Source organism: Oncorhynchus keta, chromosome 2, assembly GCF_023373465.1.
Source record: "Oncorhynchus keta strain PuntledgeMale-10-30-2019 chromosome 2, Oket_V2, whole genome shotgun sequence".
Lineage (NCBI taxonomy): Eukaryota > Metazoa > Chordata > Actinopteri > Salmoniformes > Salmonidae > Oncorhynchus > Oncorhynchus keta.
In genome coordinates this window covers 70,435,632-70,448,288 of record NC_068422.1, presented here as the reverse complement: position 1 = coordinate 70,448,288, position 12,657 = coordinate 70,435,632, and the positions used below count along the sequence as shown (strand labels likewise).

At 45.7% G+C, this 12,657-nt stretch overlaps 7 non-coding genes across 7 annotated transcripts; all 7 read right to left on the bottom strand.

Moving 5' to 3' along the window:
- Nucleotides 1–1,116: 1,116 nt before the first annotated feature.
- Nucleotides 1,117–1,189, bottom strand: trnar-acg (transfer RNA arginine (anticodon ACG)). Its single transcript has one exon. It is a non-coding gene; the product is annotated as a tRNA-Arg (tRNA).
- A 1,631-nt stretch (nt 1,190–2,820) lies between these two features.
- On the bottom strand, nt 2,821–2,893 carry trnar-acg (transfer RNA arginine (anticodon ACG)). The gene has a single exon. It is a non-coding gene; the product is annotated as a tRNA-Arg (tRNA).
- Nucleotides 2,894–4,527: 1,634 nt separating this feature from the next.
- Nucleotides 4,528–4,600, bottom strand: trnar-acg (transfer RNA arginine (anticodon ACG)). The gene has a single exon. It is a non-coding gene; the product is annotated as a tRNA-Arg (tRNA).
- Nucleotides 4,601–6,233: 1,633 nt separating this feature from the next.
- Nucleotides 6,234–6,306, bottom strand: trnar-acg (transfer RNA arginine (anticodon ACG)). Its single transcript has one exon. It is a non-coding gene; the product is annotated as a tRNA-Arg (tRNA).
- A 1,632-nt stretch (nt 6,307–7,938) lies between these two features.
- On the bottom strand, nt 7,939–8,011 carry trnar-acg (transfer RNA arginine (anticodon ACG)). Its single transcript has one exon. It is a non-coding gene; the product is annotated as a tRNA-Arg (tRNA).
- Nucleotides 8,012–9,643: 1,632 nt separating this feature from the next.
- On the bottom strand, nt 9,644–9,716 carry trnar-acg (transfer RNA arginine (anticodon ACG)). Its single transcript has one exon. It is a non-coding gene; the product is annotated as a tRNA-Arg (tRNA).
- Nucleotides 9,717–11,348: 1,632 nt separating this feature from the next.
- trnar-acg (transfer RNA arginine (anticodon ACG)) lies at nt 11,349–11,421 on the bottom strand. Its single transcript has one exon. It is a non-coding gene; the product is annotated as a tRNA-Arg (tRNA).
- Nucleotides 11,422–12,657: the final 1,236 nt, after the last annotated feature.

The following is a 12,657-nucleotide window of genomic DNA, read 5'->3' as shown; positions in this document are numbered from 1 at the left end:
AGATTGAACAACTGAGACATAAACTGAACAAGTTCCACAGACATGTGACTAACATAAATGGAATAACGTGTCCCTGAACAAAGGGGGGTCAAAATGAAAAGTAACAGTCAGTATCTGGTGTGGCCACCAGCTGCATTAAGAACTGCAGTGCATCTCCTCCTCATGGACTGCACCAGATTTGCCAGTTGTTGCTGTGAGATGTTACCCCACTCTTCCACCAAGGCAACTGCAAGTTCCCGGACATTTCTGGGGGGAATGGCCCTAGCCCTCACCCTCCGATCCAACAGGTCCCAGACGTGCTCAATAGGATTGAGGTGCGGGTTCTTCGCTGGCCATGGCAGAACACTGACATTTCTGTCTTGCAGGAAATCACACACAGAACGAGCAGTATGGCTGGTGGCATTGTCATGCTGGAGGGTCACGTCAGGATGAGCCTGCAGGAAGGGTACCACATGAGGGGGAGGATGTCTTCCTTGTAACACACAGCATTGAGATTGCCTGCAATGACAAGCTCAGTCTGATGATGCTGTGACACACCGCCCCAGACCAGGACGTACCCTCCACCTCCATCCCGCTCCAGAGTACAGGCCTCGGTGTAACACTCATTCCTTCGACAGTAAACGCATATCCGACCATCACCCCTGGTGAGACAAAACCGCAACTCGTCAATGAAGAGCACCTTTTGACAGTCCTGTCTGGTCCAACAAAGGTGGGTTTGTGCCCACGCAGATGAGCAGGGACCCTGGGCATCTTTCTTTTGGTGTTTTTCAGAGTCAGTTGAAAGGCCTCTTTAGTGTCCTAAGTTTTCAAAACTTCTTAATTGCCTACCATCTGTAAGCTGTTAGTGTCTTAATGATGTTCCACATATGCATGTTCATTAATTGTTTATGGTTCATTGAACACGCATGGGAAACAGTGTTTAATCCCATTAAAATGAAGATCTGTGAAGTTATTTGTATTTTTACGAATTATCTTTGAAAGACAAGGTCCTGAAAAAGGTAAGTTTCTTTTTTGATGGGTTTATGAGGTATAAATTATTGGTGCATGTAGGCAAAGACACTCAGCACAAATTGAAAAGATATCGCTCATTTCCAAATTTCACTCAGACAAAATGCACGAGCTTGCCAGGAGTCGAACCTAGAATCTTCTGATCCGTAGTCAGACGCGTTATCCATTGCGCCACAAGCCCGATACTAAATTCACCCTAACTCTGCTGTAATTGGTCAATTCTGGATACTTGGTAGCGGACGGTAATATGATTGGTTATTATGGTTATTAGGCGCATCAGATTTGCGGACATTGAGGGGATTCGAATCATCTGGGCCAGGCGCCCGGTTAGGGTTTTTGGCACCTGGTGAAATTTGGAATCGAACTGCTTCCCGGGCGTGAGCACCGTTCAAAGCCCACGGCGAAGTCGGCTCAAAACAAAAGTGACGTAATTATTTATGTATGTCGATTAATGAGTAGGATTCAGTGTTTTCACCTGCAAAAGTGATTGTTTTATTTGTTGAAAACGCGTTATCGGCCTTCCCAATGAAAACGACTTAGAAAATTCGAACATATATTTCATGGAAAAGTTACGTTGAATGTTTCTGGAACACGCACTATGCTGCCTTGTTGACAACACGATCGAGCGGTGAGGGCCCTCCTCGGCCGATAAAGCGTAACAAACTTAACATTTATAAATATTTGTATGAACATACCAAGATTGAACAACTGAGACATAAACTGAACAAGTTCCACAGACATGTGACTAACATAAATGGAATAACGTGTCCCTGAACAAAGGGGGGTCAAAATGAAAAGTAACAGTCAGTATCTGGTGTGGCCACCAGCTGCATTAAGAACTGCAGTGCATCTCCTCCTCATGGACTGCACCAGATTTGCCAGTTGTTGCTGTGAGATGTTACCCCACTCTTCCACCAAGGCAACTGCAAGTTCCCGGACATTTCTGGGGGGAATGGCCCTAGCCCTCACCCTCCGATCCAACAGGTCCCAGACGTGCTCAATAGGATTGAGGTGCGGGTTCTTCGCTGGCCATGGCAGAACACTGACATTTCTGTCTTGCAGGAAATCACACACAGAACGAGCAGTATGGCTGGTGGCATTGTCATGCTGGAGGGTCACGTCAGGATGAGCCTGCAGGAAGGGTACCACATGAGGGGGAGGATGTCTTCCTTGTAACACACAGCATTGAGATTGCCTGCAATGACAAGCTCAGTCTGATGATGCTGTGACACACCGCCCAGACCAGGACGTACCCTCCACCTCCATCCCGCTCCAGAGTACAGGCCTCGGTGTAACACTCATTCCTTCGACAGTAAACGCATATCCGACCATCACCCCTGGTGAGACAAAACCGCAACTCGTCAATGAAGAGCACCTTTTGACAGTCCTGTCTGGTCCAACAAAGGTGGGTTTGTGCCCACGCAGATGAGCAGGGACCCTGGGCATCTTTCTTTTGGTGTTTTTCAGAGTCAGTTGAAAGGCCTCTTTAGTGTCCTAAGTTTTCAAAACTTCTTAATTGCCTACCATCTGTAAGCTGTTAGTGTCTTAATGATGTTCCACATATGCATGTTCATTAATTGTTTATGGTTCATTGAACACGCATGGGAAACAGTGTTTAATCCCATTAAAATGAAGATCTGTGAAGTTATTTGTATTTTTACGAATTATCTTTGAAAGACAAGGTCCTGAAAAAGGTAAGTTTCTTTTTTGATGGGTTTATGAGGTATAAATTATTGGTGCATGTAGGCAAAGACACTCAGCACAAATTGAAAAGATATCGCTCATTTCCAAATTTCACTCAGACAAAATGCACGAGCTTGCCAGGAGTCGAACCTAGAATCTTCTGATCCGTAGTCAGACGCGTTATCCATTGCGCCACAAGCCCGATACTAAATTCACCCTAACTCTGCTGTAATTGGTCAATTCTGGATACTTGGTAGCGGACGGTAATATGATTGGTTATTATGGTTATTAGGCGCATCAGATTTGCGGACATTGAGGGGATTCGAATCATCTGGGCCAGGCGCCCGGTTAGGGTTTTTGGCACCTGGTGAAATTTGGAATCGAACTGCTTCCCGGGCGTGAGCACCGTTCAAAGCCCACGGCGAAGTCGGCTCAAAACAAAAGTGACGTAATTATTTATGTATGTCGATTAATGAGTAGGATTCATTGTTTTCACCTGCAAAAGTGATTGTTTTATTTGTTGAAAACGCGTTATCGGCCTTCCCAATGAAAACGACTTAGAAAATTCGAACATATATTTCATGGAAAAGTTACGTTGAATGTTTCTGGAACACGCACTATGCTGCCTTGTTGACAACACGATCGAGCGGTGAGGGCCCTCCTCGGCCGATAAAGCGTAACAAACTTAACATTTATAAATATTTGTATGAACATACCAAGATTGAACAACTGAGACATAAACTGAACAAGTTCCACAGACATGTGACTAACATAAATGGAATAACGTGTCCCTGAACAAAGGGGGGTCAAAATGAAAAGTAACAGTCAGTATCTGGTGTGGCCACCAGCTGCATTAAGAACTGCAGTGCATCTCCTCCTCATGGACTGCACCAGATTTGCCAGTTGTTGCTGTGAGATGTTACCCCACTCTTCCACCAAGGCAACTGCAAGTTCCCGGACATTTCTGGGGGGAATGGCCCTAGCCCTCACCCTCCGATCCAACAGGTCCCAGACGTGCTCAATAGGATTGAGGTGCGGGTTCTTCGCTGGCCATGGCAGAACACTGACATTTCTGTCTTGCAGGAAATCACACACAGAACGAGCAGTATGGCTGGTGGCATTGTCATGCTGGAGGGTCACGTCAGGATGAGCCTGCAGGAAGGGTACCACATGAGGGGGGAGGATGTCTTCCTTGTAACACACAGCATTGAGATTGCCTGCAATGACAAGCTCAGTCTGATGATGCTGTGACACACCGCCCCCAGACCAGGACGTACCCTCCACCTCCATCCCGCTCCAGAGTACAGGCCTCGGTGTAACACTCATTCCTTCGACAGTAAACGCATATCCGACCATCACCCCTGGTGAGACAAAACCGCAACTCGTCAATGAAGAGCACCTTTTGACAGTCCTGTCTGGTCCAACAAAGGTGGGTTTGTGCCCACGCAGATGAGCAGGGACCCTGGGCATCTTTCTTTTGGTGTTTTTCAGAGTCAGTTGAAAGGCCTCTTTAGTGTCCTAAGTTTTCAAAACTTCTTAATTGCCTACCATCTGTAAGCTGTTAGTGTCTTAATGATGTTCCACATATGCATGTTCATTAATTGTTTATGGTTCATTGAACACGCATGGGAAACAGTGTTTAATCCCATTAAAATGAAGATCTGTGAAGTTATTTGTATTTTTACGAATTATCTTTGAAAGACAAGGTCCTGAAAAAGGTAAGTTTCTTTTTTGATGGGTTTATGAGGTATAAATTATTGGTGCATGTAGGCAAAGACACTCAGCACAAATTGAAAAGATATCGCTCATTTCCAAATTTCACTCAGACAAAATGCACGAGCTTGCCAGGAGTCGAACCTAGAATCTTCTGATCCGTAGTCAGACGCGTTATCCATTGCGCCACAAGCCCGATACTAAATTCACCCTAACTCTGCTGTAATTGGTCAATTCTGGATACTTGGTAGCGGACGGTAATATGATTGGTTATTATGGTTATTAGGCGCATCAGATTTGCGGACATTGAGGGGATTCGAATCATCTGGGCCAGGCGCCCGGTTAGGGTTTTTGCACCTGGTGAAATTTGGAATCGAACTGCTTCCCGGGCGTGAGCACCGTTCAAAGCCCACGGCGAAGTCGGCTCAAAACAAAAGTGACGTAATTATTTATGTATGTCGATTAATGAGTAGGATTCATTGTTTTCACCTGCAAAAGTGATTGTTTTATTTGTCGAAAACGCGTTATCGGCCTTCCCAATGAAAACGACTTAGAAAATTCGAACATATATTTCATGGAAAAGTTACGTTGAATGTTTCTGGAACACGCACTATGCTGCCTTGTTGACAACACGATCGAGCGGTGAGGGCCCTCCTCGGCCGATAAAGCGTAACAAACTTAACATTTATAAATATTTGTATGAACATACCAAGATTGAACAACTGAGACATAAACTGAACAAGTTCCACAGACATGTGACTAACATAAATGGAATAACGTGTCCCTGAACAAAGGGGGGGTCAAAATGAAAAGTAACAGTCAGTATCTGGTGTGGCCACCAGCTGCATTAAGAACTGCAGTGCATCTCCTCCTCATGGACTGCACCAGATTTGCCAGTTGTTGCTGTGAGATGTTACCCCACTCTTCCACCAAGGCAACTGCAAGTTCCCGGACATTTCTGGGGGGAATGGCCCTAGCCCTCACCCTCCGATCCAACAGGTCCCAGACGTGCTCAATAGGATTGAGGTGCGGGTTCTTCGCTGGCCATGGCAGAACACTGACATTTCTGTCTTGCAGGAAATCACACACAGAACGAGCAGTATGGCTGGTGGCATTGTCATGCTGGAGGGTCACGTCAGGATGAGCCTGCAGGAAGGGTACCACATGAGGGGGGAGGATGTCTTCCTTGTAACACACAGCATTGAGATTGCCTGCAATGACAAGCTCAGTCTGATGATGCTGTGACACACCGCCCCAGACCAGGACGTACCCTCCACCTCCATCCCGCTCCAGAGTACAGGCCTCGGTGTAACACTCATTCCTTCGACAGTAAACGCATATCCGACCATCACCCCTGGTGAGACAAAACCGCAACTCGTCAATGAAGAGCACCTTTTGACAGTCCTGTCTGGTCCAACAAAGGTGGGTTTGTGCCCACGCAGATGAGCAGGGACCCTGGGCATCTTTCTTTTGGTGTTTTTCAGAGTCAGTTGAAAGGCCTCTTTAGTGTCCTAAGTTTTCAAAACTTCTTAATTGCCTACCATCTGTAAGCTGTTAGTGTCTTAATGATGTTCCACATATGCATGTTCATTAATTGTTTATGGTTCATTGAACACGCATGGGAAACAGTGTTTAATCCCATTAAAATGAAGATCTGTGAAGTTATTTGTATTTTTACGAATTATCTTTGAAAGACAAGGTCCTGAAAAAGGTAAGTTTCTTTTTTGATGGGTTTATGAGGTATAAATTATTGGTGCATGTAGGCAAAGACACTCAGCACAAATTGAAAAGATATCGCTCATTTCCAAATTTCACTCAGACAAAATGCACGAGCTTGCCAGGAGTCGAACCTAGAATCTTCTGATCCGTAGTCAGACGCGTTATCCATTGCGCCACAAGCCCGATACTAAATTCACCCTAACTCTGCTGTAATTGGTCAATTCTGGATACTTGGTAGCGGACGGTAATATGATTGGTTATTATGGTTATTAGGCGCATCAGATTTGCGGACATTGAGGGGATTCGAATCATCTGGGCCAGGCGCCCGGTTAGGGTTTTTGGCACCTGGTGAAATTTGGAATCGAACTGCTTCCCGGGCGTGAGCACCGTTCAAAGCCCACGGCGAAGTCGGCTCAAAACAAAAGTGACGTAATTATTTATGTATGTCGATTAATGAGTAGGATTCATTGTTTTCACCTGCAAAAGTGATTGTTTTATTTGTCGAAAACGCGTTATCGGCCTTCCCAATGAAAACGACTTAGAAAATTCGAACATATATTTCATGGAAAAGTTACGTTGAATGTTTCTGGAACACGCACTATGCTGCCTTGTTGACAACACGATCGAGCGGTGAGGGCCCTCCTCGGCCGATAAAGCGTAACAAACTTAACATTTATAAATATTTGTATGAACATACCAAGATTGAACAACTGAGACATAAACTGAACAAGTTCCACAGACATGTGACTAACATAAATGGAATAACGTGTCCCTGAACAAAGGGGGGTCAAAATGAAAAGTAACAGTCAGTATCTGGTGTGGCCACCAGCTGCATTAAGAACTGCAGTGCATCTCCTCCTCATGGACTGCACCAGATTTGCCAGTTGTTGCTGTGAGATGTTACCCCACTCTTCCACCAAGGCAACTGCAAGTTCCCGGACATTTCTGGGGGGAATGGCCCTAGCCCTCACCCTCCGATCCAACAGGTCCCAGACGTGCTCAATAGGATTGAGGTGCGGGTTCTTCGCTGGCCATGGCAGAACACTGACATTTCTGTCTTGCAGGAAATCACACACAGAACGAGCAGTATGGCTGGTGGCATTGTCATGCTGGAGGGTCACGTCAGGATGAGCCTGCAGGAAGGGTACCACATGAGGGGGGAGGATGTCTTCCTTGTAACACACAGCATTGAGATTGCCTGCAATGACAAGCTCAGTCTGATGATGCTGTGACACACCGCCCAGACCAGGACGTACCCTCCACCTCCATCCCGCTCCAGAGTACAGGCCTCGGTGTAACACTCATTCCTTCGACAGTAAACGCATATCCGACCATCACCCCTGGTGAGACAAAACCGCAACTCGTCAATGAAGAGCACCTTTTGACAGTCCTGTCTGGTCCAACAAAGGTGGGTTTGTGCCCACGCAGATGAGCAGGGACCCTGGGCATCTTTCTTTTGGTGTTTTTCAGAGTCAGTTGAAAGGCCTCTTTAGTGTCCTAAGTTTTCAAAACTTCTTAATTGCCTACCATCTGTAAGCTGTTAGTGTCTTAATGATGTTCCACATATGCATGTTCATTAATTGTTTATGGTTCATTGAACACGCATGGGAAACAGTGTTTAATCCCATTAAAATGAAGATCTGTGAAGTTATTTGTATTTTTACGAATTATCTTTGAAAGACAAGGTCCTGAAAAAGGTAAGTTTCTTTTTTGATGGGTTTATGAGGTATAAATTATTGGTGCATGTAGGCAAAGACACTCAGCACAAATTGAAAAGATATCGCTCATTTCCAAATTTCACTCAGACAAAATGCACGAGCTTGCCAGGAGTCGAACCTAGAATCTTCTGATCCGTAGTCAGACGCGTTATCCATTGCGCCACAAGCCCGATACTAAATTCACCCTAACTCTGCTGTAATTGGTCAATTCTGGATACTTGGTAGCGGACGGTAATATGATTGGTTATTATGGTTATTAGGCGCATCAGATTTGCGGACATTGAGGGGATTCGAATCATCTGGGCCAGGCGCCCGGTTAGGGTTTTTGGCACCTGGTGAAATTTGGAATCGAACTGCTTCCCGGGCGTGAGCACCGTTCAAAGCCCACGGCGAAGTCGGCTCAAAACAAAAGTGACGTAATTATTTATGTATGTCGATTAATGAGTAGGATTCATTGTTTTCACCTGCAAAAGTGATTGTTTTATTTGTTGAAAACGCGTTATCGGCCTTCCCAATGAAAACGACTTAGAAAATTCGAACATATATTTCATGGAAAAGTTACGTTGAATGTTTCTGGAACACGCACTATGCTGCCTTGTTGACAACACGATCGAGCGGTGAGGGCCCTCCTCGGCCGATAAAGCGTAACAAACTTAACATTTATAAATATTTGTATGAACATACCAAGATTGAACAACTGAGACATAAACTGAACAAGTTCCACAGACATGTGACTAACATAAATGGAATAACGTGTCCCTGAACAAAGGGGGGTCAAAATGAAAAGTAACAGTCAGTATCTGGTGTGGCCACCAGCTGCATTAAGAACTGCAGTGCATCTCCTCCTCATGGACTGCACCAGATTTGCCAGTTGTTGCTGTGAGATGTTACCCCACTCTTCCACCAAGGCAACTGCAAGTTCCCGGACATTTCTGGGGGGAATGGCCCTAGCCCTCACCCTCCGATCCAACAGGTCCCAGACGTGCTCAATAGGATTGAGGTGCGGGTTCTTCGCTGGCCATGGCAGAACACTGACATTTCTGTCTTGCAGGAAATCACACACAGAACGAGCAGTATGGCTGGTGGCATTGTCATGCTGGAGGGTCACGTCAGGATGAGCCTGCAGGAAGGGTACCACATGAGGGGGGAGGATGTCTTCCTTGTAACACACAGCATTGAGATTGCCTGCAATGACAAGCTCAGTCTGATGATGCTGTGACACACCGCCCAGACCAGGACGTACCCTCCACCTCCATCCCGCTCCAGAGTACAGGCCTCGGTGTAACACTCATTCCTTCGACAGTAAACGCATATCCGACCATCACCCCTGGTGAGACAAAACCGCAACTCGTCAATGAAGAGCACCTTTTGACAGTCCTGTCTGGTCCAACAAAGGTGGGTTTGTGCCCACGCAGATGAGCAGGGACCCTGGGCATCTTTCTTTTGGTGTTTTTCAGAGTCAGTTGAAAGGCCTCTTTAGTGTCCTAAGTTTTCAAAACTTCTTAATTGCCTACCATCTGTAAGCTGTTAGTGTCTTAATGATGTTCCACATATGCATGTTCATTAATTGTTTATGGTTCATTGAACACGCATGGGAAACAGTGTTTAATCCCATTAAAATGAAGATCTGTGAAGTTATTTGTATTTTTACGAATTATCTTTGAAAGACAAGGTCCTGAAAAAGGTAAGTTTCTTTTTTGATGGGTTTATGAGGTATAAATTATTGGTGCATGTAGGCAAAGACACTCAGCACAAATTGAAAAGATATCGCTCATTTCCAAATTTCACTCAGACAAAATGCACGAGCTTGCCAGGAGTCGAACCTAGAATCTTCTGATCCGTAGTCAGACGCGTTATCCATTGCGCCACAAGCCCGATACTAAATTCACCCTAACTCTGCTGTAATTGGTCAATTCTGGATACTTGGTAGCGGACGGTAATATGATTGGTTATTATGGTTATTAGGCGCATCAGATTTGCGGACATTGAGGGGATTCGAATCATCTGGGCCAGGCGCCCGGTTAGGGTTTTTGGCACCTGGTGAAATTTGGAATCGAACTGCTTCCCGGGCGTGAGCACCGTTCAAAGCCCACGGCGAAGTCGGCTCAAAACAAAAGTGACGTAATTATTTATGTATGTCGATTAATGAGTAGGATTCATTGTTTTCACCTGCAAAAGTGATTGTTTTATTTGTTGAAAACGCGTTATCGGCCTTCCCAATGAAAACGACTTAGAAAATTCGAACATATATTTCATGGAAAAGTTACGTTGAATGTTTCTGGAACACGCACTATGCTGCCTTGTTGACAACACGATCGAGCGGTGAGGGCCCTCCTCGGCCGATAAAGCGTAACAAACTTAACATTTATAAATATTTGTATGAACATACCAAGATTGAACAACTGAGACATAAACTGAACAAGTTCCACAGACATGTGACTAACATAAATGGAATAACGTGTCCCTGAACAAAGGGGGGTCAAAATGAAAAGTAACAGTCAGTATCTGGTGTGGCCACCAGCTGCATTAAGAACTGCAGTGCATCTCCTCCTCATGGACTGCACCAGATTTGCCAGTTGTTGCTGTGAGATGTTACCCCACTCTTCCACCAAGGCAACTGCAAGTTCCCGGACATTTCTGGGGGGAATGGCCCTAGCCCTCACCCTCCGATCCAACAGGTCCCAGACGTGCTCAATAGGATTGAGGTGCGGGTTCTTCGCTGGCCATGGCAGAACACTGACATTTCTGTCTTGCAGGAAATCACACACAGAACGAGCAGTATGGCTGGTGGCATTGTCATGCTGGAGGGTCACGTCAGGATGAGCCTGCAGGAAGGGTACCACATGAGGGGGAGGATGTCTTCCTTGTAACACACAGCATTGAGATTGCCTGCAATGACAAGCTCAGTCTGATGATGCTGTGACACACCGCCCCAGACCAGGACGTACCCTCCACCTCCATCCCGCTCCAGAGTACAGGCCTCGGTGTAACACTCATTCCTTCGACAGTAAACGCATATCCGACCATCACCCCTGGTGAGACAAAACCGCAACTCGTCAATGAAGAGCACCTTTTGACAGTCCTGTCTGGTCCAACAAAGGTGGGTTTGTGCCCACGCAGATGAGCAGGGACCCTGGGCATCTTTCTTTTGGTGTTTTTCAGAGTCAGTTGAAAGGCCTCTTTAGTGTCCTAAGTTTTCAAAACTTCTTAATTGCCTACCATCTGTAAGCTGTTAGTGTCTTAATGATGTTCCACATATGCATGTTCATTAATTGTTTATGGTTCATTGAACACGCATGGGAAACAGTGTTTAATCCCATTAAAATGAAGATCTGTGAAGTTATTTGTATTTTTACGAATTATCTTTGAAAGACAAGGTCCTGAAAAAGGTAAGTTTCTTTTTTGATGGGTTTATGAGGTATAAATTATTGGTGCATGTAGGCAAAGACACTCAGCACAAATTGAAAAGATATCGCTCATTTCCAAATTTCACTCAGACAAAATGCACGAGCTTGCCAGGAGTCGAACCTAGAATCTTCTGATCCGTAGTCAGACGCGTTATCCATTGCGCCACAAGCCCGATACTAAATTCACCCTAACTCTGCTGTAATTGGTCAATTCTGGATACTTGGTAGCGGACGGTAATATGATTGGTTATTATGGTTATTAGGCGCATCAGATTTGCGGACATTGAGGGGATTCGAATCATCTGGGCCAGGCGCCCGGTTAGGGTTTTTGGCACCTGGTGAAATTTGGAATCGAACTGCTTCCCGGGCGTGAGCACCGTTCAAAGCCCACGGCGAAGTCGGCTCAAAACAAAAGTGACGTAATTATTTATGTATGTCGATTAATGAGTAGGATTCATTGTTTTCACCTGCAAAAGTGATTGTTTTATTTGTTGAAAACGCGTTATCGGCCTTCCCAATGAAAACGACTTAGAAAATTCGAACATATATTTCATGGAAAAGTTACGTTGAATGTTTCTGGAACACGCACTATGCTGCCTTGTTGACAACACGATCGAGCGGTGAGGGCCCTCCTCGGCCGATAAAGCGTAACAAACTTAACATTTATAAATATTTGTATGAACATACCAAGATTGAACAACTGAGACATAAACTGAACAAGTTCCACAGACATGTGACTAACATAAATGGAATAACGTGTCCCTGAACAAAGGGGGGTCAAAATGAAAAGTAACAGTCAGTATCTGGTGTGGCCACCAGCTGCATTAAGAACTGCAGTGCATCTCCTCCTCATGGACTGCACCAGATTTGCCAGTTGTTGCTGTGAGATGTTACCCCACTCTTCCACCAAGGCAACTGCAAGTTCCCGGACATTTCTGGGGGGAATGGCCCTAGCCCTCACCCTCCGATCCAACAGGTCCCAGACGTGCTCAATAGGATTGAGGTGCGGGTTCTTCGCTGGCCATGGCAGAACACTGACATTTCTGTCTTGCAGGAAATCACACACAGAACGAGCAGTATGGCTGGTGGCATTGTCATGCTGGAGGGTCACGTCAGGATGAGCCTGCAGGAAGGGTACCACATGAGGGGGAGGATGTCTTCCTTGTAACACACAGCATTGAGATTGCCTGCAATGACAAGCTCAGTCTGATGATGCTGTGACACACCGCCCAGACCAGGACGTACCCTCCACCTCCATCCCGCTCCAGAGTACAGGCCTCGGTGTAACACTCATTCCTTCGACAGTAAACGCATATCCGACCATCACCCCTGGTGAGACAAAACCGCAACTCGTCAATGAAGAGCACCTTTTGACAGTCCTGTCTGGTCCAACAAAGGTGGGTTTGTGC